At 43.8% G+C, this 14859-nt stretch overlaps 1 long non-coding RNA gene across 1 annotated transcript; it reads left to right on the top strand.

Annotated features, from left to right (window-relative positions):
• The first annotated feature begins 10803 nt into the window (after nucleotides 1-10803).
• Nucleotides 10804-11748, top strand: LOC120701503. Its single transcript, XR_005686129.1, has 2 exons — nucleotides 10804-10881; nucleotides 11396-11748. It is a non-coding gene; the product is annotated as an uncharacterized LOC120701503 (long non-coding RNA).
• The last annotated feature ends 3111 nt before the right edge of the window (nucleotides 11749-14859 follow it).

Below are 14859 nucleotides of genomic sequence, written 5' to 3' on the forward strand. Positions count from 1 at the left end.
GCCGGAGAAAGGGAGGAGAGAAGGGCGAGCTAGGGTTGCGGGGGAGCGGCCGAGCGCCGATTTTGCCCCAGCGAAAGTGACGGGCGACCGTCGGACGAGATCCAACGGCCACGATCGGCTGGTGCGCAGACGGACCGGTTTCGGCCCAGGTGGGAGGGCTCTTTCCCAGCCCAAGCCCACGCTGTGGCCTAGGACGCGGGGGCACTGCGCCGAAATGGGCCGTGGGCCGGTTTTGCTGCTGGGCCTCGTTTTTTTGGCGTACATAGTAAAGTTTGTCAATTGTTTTACTCATTTTCATAAGCATTTCCTATAGTTTTGATTCTCTATTCAAATTTGAACCAACGGAATAATTTGTCTTAGAGAATGGAAAAATTTTAAAGTGTTTTTGCTTCTGAATATGAGTATGTTTACTTTTTTCCGCTGCAAAGTAAAAGTCTCATTCTCTATTTAAATTCGAACCAATGGGAAAATTTAAATAGAGGAATAGAAAAGTATTGATTTAAAGTTAAATTATGATATTGTTATTTTCTGACCAACGTTGATGATAACAATATTATAATTTCATTGTGATTTTAGGTTCAATGTTAATTCTCTGACATTTTTACACCAATTTTCAGAGAATAGAGAAAAACAAAGAAAAACTTATGAAAGAAAGAAAAAAGTTTTCCGCTGCAATAAAGAAAGACAAACTCAGATGAGTTTTTCCCGGTGGGAAAAAGAAGCCTTTAAGTTTAAGGTTAAGAAAAGTTTCCGCTGTTGTATGTCAAAGAAAGGATGTTTTGGCACCTTTTTTGCCATTGTAAGTGTCAAGTTGAGCATTAGTTTGCTCTTAAAAGAAAAGAAATTTAAATTTTATTATGATGTTGTCATTTTCTGACCAAAGTTGATGATGGCAATATTATAATTTTTTATTCTTGTCATGTGTTCTATTTCTGCCCAACAGTGATATAGAATTGAAAGTAAAGGAAAGTGGTATATTTTAATTTTGACCAACGTTAAATTAAGACATACAATTCTTCCCAAGTAGAGAGAAATTAACAAACAAAAGTTAATTCCGATCAACATTACAGATAAAGTTTTAAGGTTACTCAACTGTATAGTTGAGGTTAAGAAAGAAAAGTGCTTGTTCCATTCTGATTTTTAGTTGATATGGAAAAGAGATGCAACTTATTCGGAAAGTTTTTTGGTTTTTCTCTCACTAAAGTTTTTGTAATATAGAGATTTGTTAAATTTTCTGATTAAATTGGAACCAACGGGAAGATTTAATCAGAAAATAAAGTATATATGCATGTTTTAGTCATTGTGACCAAAGTTTCTTCATCCTTCAACAACAGTAAAGATAATGGTTGAAATGAGTTTGACGGATGTTCAATTGGACCAACGTTGAATTAAACATGTGTTACCAATGCATTTAAAGTTTATTACCGCAAGTCGGAAAAGTTTTGGCACTTGTGACATTCATATCCTGCATGACAGGGAAAGTTTTTGTGATGACTCACGTGCGACATGAGTATCACATAAAAGTGAAGAAATCTAGGGGAGCTTTTAAAGTTATTCCAACAATTCCCATGCACTACTATAGTGGCATGTTGGATAGTGACTTGAAAAGAATCGAAGGACAAAAGAAAGTTGTATGCTAACCAATATTGCAAGAATGACTTGCAAAAGTATAGCAAAACGAAGAACTTGATGAGTTCTTAAAAGTGCAACAAATCAAGAACTCTGAGGAGCTCTTGAAAAGAAACGAGGAAATAGTACTCCCATTATTTTATATGACTTGGTCATATGAATAAAGTTCTAGTAATGAAATGCTCCTCGTTCACAAGTGTTAAAAATAGTTTCGAAATTATGGCAGCAAAGTTTGTGCCATATTTCGAGGGGGAGAAAGATTAGAAAGACAAGAAAGATTAAAATTTAGAGAGAATTTTCCCGCAAAGTTAAATGCGATGCATTTTTAAAAGCAAAAATGATCTATTAAAGTGAATATGACCGACCGAAAAGGGAGTACAACGGTCATAATATTAATACTCCAACAATAAAGTAAGTGAAATTTCTGGAGTTTTCAGCTCCAAATAGGGAGAAAATATAGTTAAGCCTCAAATCAACCGAAAAAGAAAAGGTGGTGCTTGAAGCACCTTACGAGGCTTGTAAAAACTGAACCGAGGCTTGTAAAGAACAAACCCAAATAAAAGTTTGAAGATATTCCATCTTTGCAATAGATGGGATAATCTGGGGGAGTAAAGTATGTCAAGAACTTAGGCTTGAAGAGAAGTGGGACTGTATGTTCACTCCTATGATTCAAGCACTGAAATTGTCTCAACATATGTTTTCACGTTGTATGAATGTCATAAATTGAGTTGTCTCATTCATCGACATGGCGAGAAGCAATGGAAGATATAATGAGACCTAAAAGTTCCAAATTTATTTTGGAACATGGAATAAGTTTCTAATGGAGCCAAGACAGTAGGCTATAATGGGTCTACAAGATTGAAACGTGACTCCGGAGGGAACATGAAAAGTTGCTAAGCACGACTTATGGCAAAAAGTTTTGTGCAAAGAAAAGAATAAGTTATAATGAGACATTTTATTCAATCTCATAAAAGGATTCTTTTAGAATCATAATGCAATTAATGGCATACTGCTTTTAAATTGCATCAGATGGATGTTAGAGCAATATCTCCCGACAGAGATTTGCACAAGAAAGTATATACATGACATAACCAAATGGTTTTGTTGTGAAAAGAAAACAATATTACGATACCACTTGATGATATCAGATCATAGAATAGTAGTATCTAAAGTTTTATGAGAACAAAGAAAAGTTGGGTTTTAAGTAAAGGTCAATGCAAAATGACAATTTGCAAATATGCAAAATTCAAAAGATGGGAAATCTTTTTCCTGAAAAGATTCAAAGAAGGTTATTTTGACCTCTAGTTTTGATAAGAATAATCTCGGTAAAGAGTCATTCGCTCTAGGAAAGGAAAATCACCGGAATAAAAGAAAAAGGGGGTATCAGGACTATTGCAGAAAGCATATTAAGAAAAGAGTTCTAAAGATATATAGTATGCATGCGAGTAAGCCTACGCCTGTCCTATTGTCAAGGGTAATAGTTTTGGAATTTTTAGAATTCCAGGAACCGTTATATGATTGATCAAAAAAAAAAGGTTCCATGTGCTTCAGCTGTTGGAAGCAAAATTAGTGCTAAAAAAGAATTTACCCTGACATAGTGCAAGTATCTGGGACATTTTGGCAGAAGTCCAGTCTAGCAATAGATCACTGGAATGGAGTTATAGAATGTTTTGCAATTTTGCAAAATATTGTCAGCCTCATGCTAAGTAAGAAAGGAACATGTACTCTCAAAAGAATGTGAGTAAAAGGAATTAAGTTTTGGCGAGATGTTTAGTGAAGCCCACAATAGTAGCTAACACTTGCGCTTGGAGTTTTATTGTGGAAAAGCTCCAAAGCAAAATAGTTGTGATTCATGGGTTGTGTACCCAAAGTTTGGCATTATATGAGGCTACAGGACATGCAAAATAGTTAATGAAACAATTACCCGGAATTGATAATGGTAGGCAACAGCAATATACCATTCGGATGTTTTCACTCCTATGGCAACATGTTAAGTGTGCTGCCAGACACATTGACAATGGGTTATATGTTGCAAAGGAGAAAATCCAGAATCATATGAAATCATGGAGCACCAAAGTATCAATCAAGTGCTTGCGGATCCGCTTAATAAAAGGCCTACCGCCGAAGTCGACATGGGTTTTACGGGAGGCCTACGATTTCTGGATTACTAAAGGGCCCAAAGAAAGATTAAGGTCTTGTTTTAATACAGAAAGGTACATTGTGGCTGTTAAGTCTGACGGTAACTAATAACCGTCATGATGAGGCATGCTCTACGTACTTATCTGCAATAAGATGAGGCCAATAGCAAAGCAACTAAAGAAAAAGTAAAGAGTTAAGTTCAAATTGAGAAGTTTAAAGTATAAAGGTGAGATCAAGGGAGAGAATGTTAGTATTGATCTCCACCGACTCGGTTCAACGACCGAGTTGGGCCCTTGACTCGGCTCCTTGGTCGGGGGAGCCCAACCCAATTGGGTTGTGGCCCCCTGTCACGCCGGCGCTATATAGAGGAGGTGGGGGCGCAGAAGCACGCACGCCAAGAGAATCGCCCCCACTCCCACCAACCGACCGACCGAGGTGGTGCCGGAAGCGACGGGAAGCCCGCCGCCCCTGAGCCACGCATCTACACCGCCCGTCGCTGCCTGTGCGCTGCCTCCGTCGACGAACGAGATCGTGCCGGAACCCTCGACGGCGACAACAGTGACAAGGCATTTATCCACAGTTAACGTTTTACCCACTCGATCTACTCCTAGGCGATCCAATAAGTTTAACATAAGGTTTTAGTTTGTCTAATTTACCCCCTACCATTGTAGGTGATAGTGTAAATTCAACTAGCAGTCTGTTGGGGATTACGACCTACAATAGAGAGTTAGAGACTAGCCGAGGTTACATGAAATTGTTGAGTGTACCGAAGTTCATGACAATAACCTCCGGTCGGCGATACAATCCCCTCGCGAAACGGTTTCTCTCCATCTTTCTTGCAGGATGGAACTGACGAAGGATCGAAGGTTTGCAGGGGACTCCACTTAGGGAATAGAGGTCATCTATAACCTCCGGTCCTGAAGAGAGAACTCGGCGCCCTGCGGCAACCCACCATGTGACCATCGAAGGTCCTTGGACGACGGTCGACGGAAGGCTAAGTCACTCCGCGACCTCTTGCAGCCTTCCGTCGACCTCTGAAGCGATGAAGACCTCCTGGAGACCGTCCGACAGTGACGACACGTGAAGACCATCCTCGCATCTCGGCCAAGCTAATGCCAAGTTAAAGCACCTAAAGCATGGCGGGTGTGACGAGCTCACCACGCGGGGACGGTGTTACTCTGGATTATTGTGGTGGTGGTGATCCTGGTGCCTCTCATTCCAACTATCCAAGCAGCCGCATGCAGTTTTTCCTATCAGAGCTGGGCAGAAAACCGCGTGGCGTGGTGTGGGTGGAAGGCATACATGCATGTTTTGCCACGAAAATGAGGCATCGGTTGTAAGACCATTGTGTGTGCATTGCGAGAAGGCAACTTGGAGCAACGTTTTTCCTTTCTATTCTACTACATTGGTTTGGCCAGTGCTGCTCATCATTCCAAAGGAGTATATATACATGTTAATAAAGCTGCAGGTGCAACGATTTAATATTTAAATGGGCATGTGAACAGAAAAGAAGAGGAAAAAAGGCATGCGCATTCAGCACATGCAAATTGGACATATCTAGTACTTCAAGTACTCCAATTGTTGTTAAATGCTCATTCATATATTAGACTCTCCACTCATCCGCAGTTGGTCTGGTGCGCCATCTCTTTTAATTAGTGCCTCAATGCGTATGTTCAATGGTACTGAAGTATAGTGCAAGAATTAAACAACTTGTTGACAGACCAGGGTTTATATATAAAGCTCAAGTTCGGTGCAAATAATAGCAAAGCGTATTGAGAATGGAAGGCATCCGGGTGATATTTTGAGACTAGTCCCGCTAAATAGTTTCTAACCATCTCAACATTTCCAATTTGCACATGCCTAAGTACCAACATATATCATCATTTCTGCAGTGCCACTGGCATGCCATGCTGTCATGCTGAAGACATTGTGCCATGCATTGCAAATCAGAGCTGATGTCCAAAGAAAAACAGCACGGCGATTGCGCATATATGTTGGTACCTTCTGATGTGACTCAAGGAATGCCGCATGAGGAGCGGGAATGTGCGGCGGTTGATCTCTGCTCAGCCCAAACGCCAATCGCTCCTTTTTCTGGTCCAGTCATCACTATCTGAATCAAGAAATATATTTGTGGGTAATGGTTTTGTTTTGTTTTTTTTGAGGGGTCAACGGAGGGGGAGAGGATCCCCCACCTGATTTTTTCTTTTTCATTTATAGGTGGCCCTGAAATGGCCTGATGACGCAAGTGTTACATGATGTTTTACATTGCCGAAGAAAAAAGGGAACACCATTGGTCGCCAATGCCCTTTTCAGCGCAAGGCAGGCGACAGCTCCACGCGGGCAATGGTTTTGTTGGACAGTTATATGATGTAACAAACAGAGAAATTAGACATTAACCCACTTTTAATTTGCACAAAATGCACAGGTAAGTGCACATTAACTTGCCAGCTGCTGAAAAACTCATACGGGAATTAGAAGTGTCTCACTGGCAGGTGCAAACAGATATATTTCTTGAATGAGGGTCTTCTTCAGTGACTTGTCCTTTTGAATTTTCAGCAGCAAACCTTTTCAAAATAATGTGGCATCCAAACAATGCATTGTATTGTCCTAAAATAAAATATTGGCATTAGAAATAATGCCAATATTTTATCATTTTCGTCATATGAATAAGATTTCATCTCGTACATACGCCAAGTGCGAGCTTAGTGGTTGACCAACACATTTCATTTTATTTCATGAAACTTAGGAAACAATGATTCAAATATGGTAAACATGTAGTGGCCCTTAGAGAATTGAATTTCATGTTCTAGAAGAGATGCCTGGTACAAAGGTCTGGTCGGTGCAATATTGCTGTTTGGTCTAATTTGAAATATACAATTTATACACATGGAGACCTATTTTCATGCTCAATATTTGTGTACGGACTCAAATGTCCCCAGCTGGCTTGAACATAGATCCTTCTTCAATAGAGTCCTCGCAAAGTTTAGACCAACGGTTTTACAATGGCTTAGTTCTACTTCGTAATCCAGTGCCTTCTCTGCCCCTCTCCTGTTTCTCTTTGTAAGTATTTGCAAACTCTTTGTACTTATTTTTCTCTTTTAATAGAAAAGTGCTGTGGGATCTCCCCCATAGTTTTTTGCGTCAAAAAGTAGAGTCCTCGCAACGCACCGACTTATCATATTTAATTTATCCATTATATATCCAGCAGATGCACGCTGTGCATGATACATTGATACCTATGGTGATAACATACGGCAGCATCGAGGCAGGTGAGCTACTACTTCAGGCCACTGGTTGCTTCCTACTTCCTTCCTTCTTTGTTCGCAAGGCAATCACTCCACTGATAGCTAGCAAGCTAGTACAAGCACAACGAGGGCCTCCTCACGGTGAAGGCCAAGTGGATCATTGGCAGTTGGTATTCAAGGACGCAAGGCACTGGGTGCATCTCGATTTTCAAGCCCATCCTCGCATCTCAGCCAAATTGACGCTGACTTGAGGCACCTAATTAAAGCATGGCCGGTGCGGGCTCACCACGTGGACACTGGGCCAGTCTTGATGATTGTGGTGGTGCTGATCCTGGTGCCGCCCATTCCAACTGTCCAAGCAGTTTTTCCTATCAGAGTGTGTGCGCATTGCGAGAAGAGAACAAGAAAAACAACCTTTTCCTTTCTATTCTACTGCATTGGTTTGGCCAATGCCACTCATTCCAAAGGAGTATATATACAGGTTTACGCCGCAAGGTCCAACGATTTAATATTTGGGCATGTAAACAAGAACAAAGAGGAAAAAGTGCTCATTCAGTACATGCAAATTGGATATCCAGTACTTCAAGTACTCCAATTGTTGTTACATGCTCATTCAGACCCTCCACTCATCCGCAGTTGGTCTGGTGCGCTTTCTCATTTAATTAGCCTCCATAATACCAAGTTAGCTACCATTGGTTCAGTGCCTAAATGCGTATGTTAAATGATACTGAAGCAGTGCAAGACTTAAATAGCCAAGCGTATATTGAGAATGGAAGGCATCGGGTGATATTTTGAGACGAGTCCCGGTAAATAGTATCTAAGGATTCCAACATTTCCAATTTGCACATGCCTAAGTACCAACATATATCATCTGCAGTGCCGCCGGTAAGTCATGCTGAAGACATTTTGCCATGCATTGCGAGCTGGTGTCCAAAGAAAAACAGCACGGTAATTACGCATATATGTTGGTACCTTGTGATGTGACTCAAGGAATGGCGCATGAGCGCGGGAATGTGCGGTGGTTGATTTCTGCTCAGCTCACACGCCAATCTCTTTTTTTTTCTGGACCAGTCATCGCTCTCTGAATCAAGATATATATATATATAGTAGGTCTATTGAGATAAGCTATTCCATACCCGAGACTCGATCCGCCCCTACTGGTTTTTTCCAACCGGTCTTCCTCGTCCGGTCCGCCCCGGTTTGCCTCGCCCCTCCACCCCCACCTCGTCCGGATCCCACGACGCCGAGCTCGCCCCCACGCCGCACCACCAAAACTGCCCCAATTGGATCCCTGCCGCCGCCGCTGCCTTCCCCGGATGCGCCACAATCCCCGTGCCCCGCTTGAATTTCTGCCGTCACCGATCCCTCCTCCCTAGACGCGCCCCTAATCCCGGCGCCGCACCACCCTCTTCCCGGCGCGTCTCGGCCTCCCGTCGGCGACCCTCGCACCGTCCCGGCGGCCGTCGCCGCTCCCTCATGCCCCAGACGTGCCCCCAATCCCGGCGCCGCACCACCCTCATGGCCTCCCGGCGGGTCTTGGCCCCCTTGGGTGACCCTCACACCGTCCCAGCGAAGCGCTGCGCCGCCGGCTCCCGTACCGCTCCGATGAGGACATCCGCCCCCACGAGCTGTGGCACGCTGGCGTGCCGGCGCTGGCAGGTGGTCGGCGTGGTGCGCGCCAGGCACTTGCAGCACGAGGCAGGTCCAGGCAGCTGAGCGCGCGGGGCAGCGAGCAATGCCCCCCGGCTCTCGTACCGCCCCAAGCTCACCTCTAGGGTCTCCTCCGCCAGCAGCCCTCTGTCACAAGCTCGTCAGGTCTCCTTGTGGTCCACTGCCCCGCCTCTTGTCTAGCTCCTGCTTGCTGCGTTGAATCGTAGCCGGTGATTTGGCTTGGTGATGAAGTGATTCAGGAGGAAGATGGGTGATGGCGACTGTCTAGTTGCAGATCTGGACCAAATCAACCTTCGAGCGATGGTGCTACTACAGTAGATGTAGGCCATCGGGGTTGATGGGTACAACATCCCTCATTCCCTAGGTAGAAGGCTTCACTCTGTACACTCGGCGGCGAAGACTACCCTCGAAAGCTACTTCGTATGTATAAATCTCACCTCCTCCACCATCTCGGGTTCTTTAAATTAATTGATCTGTTTTCTGATCGACCGATCTAAGTTATTCAAGTTCAATTTGTTCCCCTGCAGCCCTACTTGTTCATGTAGACACGGATGCATGTAGTTGCTACCAGGTCTGCGGCTTTGGCTTCATGAATTAAACCCAGCGTTAGTCTCCTTAATTTGAGCATAGATATTGGTCACAGGAAAAAAAAACAGCACACCCAATATTCTTGCAGATGAATGAATGCTAAAGGATAATGGAAGGCAGGCAGGTGACAGGGTGTTTGATATCCATGGGTGAATCACTGATGACCGGCAGACCGGTGAGGTGACAAATACCAGTCGCCAGCGCTCCAGCAGCAGCTCATCCAGACTCAAGACCAATCCGCAAGCACCAGGTTAGCCACTTGCTGCATTTGATCATGTTGTTAAAGTTTTAGATATTTATGTGATGCACTGATGCGTGAGTAGATATGAGATTCAGAATGTTCATATGATAGGTAGCACTATCCTTCTTGACAGTTTAAGGAATTATCTTTCTTTCTCTAAGCACTCCTTTTAAAGGTATTTGTGATATGTTCGCTGAATTTTGAACTTTCAGTGGTTCTACTTTTTTATTCATATACACCAAATAGGATTTTTGCTTGCTTGCCTATGTTTCTGCCACTTAAACAACACACCATGCCATTCGTGATAAACTATAGTTTATGTGCATCAATAGAACACTAGCAACAATATAATTGCTATTTAGCTGACTGTAGTATTCTGTATAAATCTAAGCTCTGTAGGATAAAACTGGGCAGGTCAGGTCTAGCAGATTAAGTCTGACTAACCTTTCCTTTTATTTTCGATATGCACGTTGCGTGTTCCTACTGGTGGTCATGGGCTGATGGCAAATGGGTATTATCCTGTTATTGAGTCTCTTGCTCGAGGTCTTGACATCAGGCTAAATCAAAGGTTTGTTTTTCTCATGTATCTTAAAATGTTGGGAGTGTACTCTTGCCAAACATGTTTCCATGGTTATTATGGTTGGTGAATAGAACACTAGCAACAATATAATTGCACTGAAGAAGCATCTGAATCTTCATTCTGTATGTCTGAAAGGCACAGATAATAACAAGGGTATGCCGCATGTTTACCTTGTGTGCGCAGGCTGTGGCCAAGGAGAAGTTTAAGCTCTGCATGAATGCGTACAATTCACTCTGCAGCGTCCTCAAGTCTGCTTAGTGCTGTCCCTGCTACTACACACATGACAACTGTTGCAACTTGTATTATCGGTTTTGCAAACCGCAGGCTGTTGCTTTGTTTCAATTTTAGTTTGAGATACACACATTTTTGCCAAGAGGCAAGTTCCGACATGGAAGGATGGAGCCACTGTTCAGTACCCTAGGTATGGAATAAGCTCGAGCCAACCGACCACCATCCGATTGCCCCTGGTCCGCCGCCACGCTCACATTCGCCGTCCGGTCGTCCGATCAGAGCTCCCATCATTTTTTTTATGTGAGGAACTGTTGAGCTGCTTGGTAGCTTGCTGGTTTTTTTTTTGTCGTGGTGATAGAAAAATTTGAAGTGTCATCTTTATTGCATTACGAGTTGAGATTGTCCCTTTTTAGTTCTCTGTCATGAACAATATGGTGTTGCTATTTCTATTTTAGAGAGTCTACATATTGGAGATCGTGCCAACAAAGCTGTGTGGTCAGTTCACCCATCCCTGCCCATTCGGATCTGTGCTCTGGTTCTCCATCCTTCCACGTTGGGTACTTCTCCTTCCCTTTTCTTTGTTGCACTGCTGGTTCCTCATTGTCCTCGTGTGCTGCTAGATGGCTGCTGCTTGTTTATTTCTGATGGCTGCATGTCTATATGGTTGCGTAAAATTAGATGTTCTGTTTCTTCGAGTTATATAATGTGTCATGGATTGGGATTCTACGATTGGCTGTACAGTAGTATTAGTTATTCACTTATTTACTTAAAATACTGCTGCAACTGGATATCATGTGGTTATGAGGTTATGTCATAGGATTATTTATTCTAGCCAATGATATCATGAGCCTGTGTAAAGATTTTGTATCTTTTGTGTGTTTTAATTAGTAATTACTATTTAGCCAATTAGCTAATAGCGTAAAGGGTGAACAAACATGCTTTATGCCCCCTGATGCCACTGGAGGTGGTGATCTTTCTTTTTTTAATAATATCCAGATTCCATACCCCTTTTTCTACATATTTGAATTTTTAGTGTCACTAATGAAATACTTATTTATCCTATCTTGAAAGCTCAAGAGGACTCGGTAGCAGCACCGGGAGAGCTTCACCGGCCATGGATTGACCAGAACGGAAGAATGCTATATCGATCTGGATGGAGAGCTCTGTTTTGGTCATTCACCACTTTCCTCCGAGCATTCAGTACTCATGACTGATGCAAGTGAAGCTCAGCATTGGCATGTTGCTTCTTCCCTCGAGCGGAAATAGCACTTCCAAGTCACTATATTAAACTTATGGCGAACGCAGTGTTATTGTTCAACGAAGCTTATGTTTTTTTTTTCATGGTCATTGATGTAAAGAATAATTTTAATAAATGAGCTGATGAATCACGGTTGTTGTTGTAAAAGAAAAAGTAATGTAATCCATGACTGATGCATTCTCACGTCCAAAAAACTAATGGAATTTGATGAGTCTCACATCAGAGCAAATGAATCAATTTTATACTCCGCTAGCTTCCAACCACTAGCGATTTTTCAATGCTGAATTCATCGAGCGCTGTGCATCAGGATGTAACATACTAATCTCCGTTAGACCGTCGCATGACTCCCGTGTCCCCGTGAAAATCGCTGGCCCAGAGACAGAGACAGGGAACCGCTACGTGGGGAGGAAAACCAGGGAGCGGCTCCACGGAAAACCGGAGATGGGAGGAAAACCGGCGCTAGCCTGCTCGCGGTGCGCTGGCGCGGACGGTGAGTAGGTGGCTCCATACCCAGGGTAGAGATTAGCCCTGGCCTATACACACACACACGACGAGGCTAAAATGCAACAAGGTGCATTTAATACAGCAAATGCACAGACCCTCCAGCACGCTCCCCCCGTACGTGGGCCATCCGCCCACGTGGGTCATCCGCCCACGTGGGCCAAACTCGAGCCCCCCACCCCCCGCATCTGGGTCTACCTGGTGTGGCCCACTGCAATTGATCGACAAATTGCAACATTTTGTGTGACCAGTTGCAACGTTTGAGTGATGACTTCGAGGAGGGGCATCTGGACAAAATAAATGAGCGGGGCGAGTTTTTTGAATAGATCGAGGAACATCAGAGTCACCAGGGGGGACCGCCGCCGCTGCCGCTGCCGCCACCGCCACCTCCAACGAGAGCACCCCCAATCCAGCCTCCATCCACCTGGGGGCATGGCGCCGCCGTCGCTGATCCAGCCTCCATCGCCGGCCCCAGCGCCCCACCGCGATTCCCAAGCGCTTGTTGCGCTTGGGGATTATACGACGGCGTTCAGAACTCGATGCTCCTCAGATGGAGGAGCAAATACACCGTTGTCAATGGTGTCGTTGTCCACTGTCGCCACCCCGACGACAACCCCTGCTGCTGCACAAGCTCCTGCACAAAACATTGGAGCTGAATTTGCTGATCCGTTTCATCATGTGACGACACTGATGCCACCCGCCGTCCTGCCTCCAGGATCGCTGCAGACTCCGGACGCTGCGCTGGTTGTCTACCCGGTAAGCACGCTGCAAAAAAAGCTATGCTGGCCATGTGAGTTGAGACAAAAAAAAAAGATGTGATTGGAGTGGCAAGTTTAGATACAGGGTAATTGCAACTTAGATACATATGGATTGCAAACTCAATTTTGTCTGTAAAAATGTGATTTGAGTTGTAAAATGTGATTTAATTTTGTCTGATAATGTGATACTAGGGAATTGCAACTTAGATTGATATGGATTGCAAACTCAACTTTGTGCCCCCTGCAGGATTCAAATATAGCCCCTGTGTTTGTGCCAAGAGTGATGCAGGTGTTCCCTACAAAAAACGATGCTTACATGTTTTATAGAGACTATGCAAGGCTAGCTCGGTTCAGTCTAAAGACAGTAAAGACTAGCAAAGAAACCAATCATTGGGTGTGTTCCAGGGAAGGGTGGCATGAAGGCAAGAAGGGAGAGGAACCCAACAAAATTAAAAAGGGATCAAAAAGATGCGGATGCCCTGCATATGTCTAAGTGAAGCATGACAAGAAGCGGGGGCTGTGGTACTTTAATCATGTACAACAAGCCCACAACCACAAACTGGAACCGTCCCCTAGGATGACCAGATACATGCATGCGCACAAGAACATGGAAGAAGGCATGTGTGACATATTCAATATAATGACAGGAAATGGTGTTCCGCATCAAGCAGCATTAAATGTGATGGCAGATCTGTATGATGGTAGGCATATGTGGGGTTTTACAGAGAAAGACATAAAAAAACATGTAGGTGCTGCTGGTTTTTTTTCCCACCATATCTGAATTGCAACATCCCCGCGCTGCATTTTTTTTACATTACTGAGGGTTTTTTTGAAAAAATGATTACAGGAAGGCGGAGAAGGTTAGAGAAGAAAGAGACGATGATCTTAACAAGCTTCTCCAATTTTTTAGAGAGTGTAAGGAGAACAACGAGCACTTCTACTGGGATGTGGATGCAAATCCAAAAACTGGGGTGGTGAGGAACATATTCTGGAGTCATGTCAGCCAAAGGGCTAAGTATAGAGACTTTGAAGATGTCTTTACATTTGACACGACACACAAAACAAACAGCAGGCGCATGCCACTAGCCATGTTTGTTGGGGCCAACAATAACTTGAAGAATGTGACATTCGGGCAAGCGCTGATTGGTGATGAATCAACTAGATCATTCAGGTAGTTGTTTGAGACCTCCAAGAGCTGCATGGGTGGTCGGCAGCGTCAAGTAATCCTAACAGGTGTGCCATATTTCTTATATAATACAATGATTACAAACTTCATTCTATCTGGTTGCAATATTTAGTTCCTGCTGGATTGCAAACTGCGTGTGTCTGACACTATCTCCCCCTGGTTTACTGTGTAATGCCAGATGAAGACCCAGCTATGAAACAAGCAATAAAAGTGGTGTTTGACAAGACACATCACAAAAACTGTCGCTGGCACATTCTAAGGCCGTGGGAGTTTGAGCTGGACCAGCTCTACACCCAACACAAGGATATGAAACTGAAAGAAAAATTAGAATCTTTGATAAATTATCCACTTGGGCCAATGCAATTCGAAGTCGAATGGAAGAGGCTAGTTGATGAATGTGGCATTGTTGAACACCCTGCAATAAAAGCTCTGTGGGAAAAAGGGAGAGGTGGATTTCAGCTTACTTCAAGGGGATGTACTATGGGAGAATGACATCAACACAGAGATCAGAAAGCCAGAACAGGGTGCTCAAAGATGGCTATGTCAATGAGAGTACAAGCGTGCTCATGTTTGCTAAAAGGATGCTGGACTCACTTCAGCACGCAGACCACATGGACGCCGGGGAGACACACTACGCCCAGGTGAGTGCAAAAAAAAAGAAAGAACGTAAGATTAACTTAAAAATATGATAACTACAAATATTACTACTTCACAGTTGGTGCTCTGTCCATATACTGACTGCAACAAAAACATGGGTGGTGCAGGCTGAAATGGTGCGAGCATGCAAAGCAAAGTTTGATGAGCAGCTGAGCAGGGCGCACAGAAGGGCTGT

Source organism: Panicum virgatum, chromosome 3K (genome assembly GCF_016808335.1).
Source record: "Panicum virgatum strain AP13 chromosome 3K, P.virgatum_v5, whole genome shotgun sequence".
NCBI lineage: Eukaryota > Viridiplantae > Streptophyta > Magnoliopsida > Poales > Poaceae > Panicum > Panicum virgatum.